This window comes from Octopus bimaculoides, chromosome 24 (genome assembly GCF_001194135.2).
Source record: "Octopus bimaculoides isolate UCB-OBI-ISO-001 chromosome 24, ASM119413v2, whole genome shotgun sequence".
NCBI classification, from domain to species: domain Eukaryota; kingdom Metazoa; phylum Mollusca; class Cephalopoda; order Octopoda; family Octopodidae; genus Octopus; species Octopus bimaculoides.
Window position 1 is genome coordinate 32860712 of NC_069004.1, and position 778 is coordinate 32861489.

Consider the following 778-nt stretch of genomic DNA (forward strand, 5'->3'; position numbering starts at 1 on the left):
GAACATACGCACGCTCGTTCGTTCCTTCATACATATGTGAGTTCGAATATACGTACGTTCGTTCGTTCGTTCTTTCTTTTCTTCATTCGTTAGTTCGTTCATATCGTTCGTTCGCTCATTCGTACTTACGTACATAAGTACGTACGATCATTCGTTTGTTCGTTCGTTCCTTCGCACGTACGTACGTACTTTGTTCGTTCGTTCGTTCGTTCGTACATACGTACATTTTTTCATTCAATCGTTCGTTCATTCTTTCGTACCGTCATTCGTTCCTACGTACGTGCGTACGTTCATTAGTTTGTTTGTTCGTTCGTTCGCTCGTTCGTTCGTACGTTCTTTCGTTCATTCGTTCGTACGTACGTACGTACGTACGTACGTACGTTCGTTCGTACGTACGTACGTTCGTTCGTTCGTTCATACGTACGTGCGTACGTTCGTTAGTTTGTTCGTTCGTTCATACGTACGGACGTACATATGTACCTACTTATGTACGTTCGTTTGTTCGTTCGTTCGTTCGTTTGTTCGTTCGTTCGTACATACGTGCGTTCAATTCTTTGTTCGTTCGTTTTTTTTTCGTACCTACGTACGTTCGGTCGTTCAATCGTTCGTTAGTTCGTTCTTTCGTTCGTACGTACGTTCGTCCGTTTCGTTGTTCGTTCGTTTGTTCGATCGTTCGTTCGATCTTACATACGTACTTACGTACGTAAATCCGTACAAACGTGCGGACGTTCGTTCGTTGCCACGTTCGTTAGTTCTTTCGTTTTATCGTACGTACGTT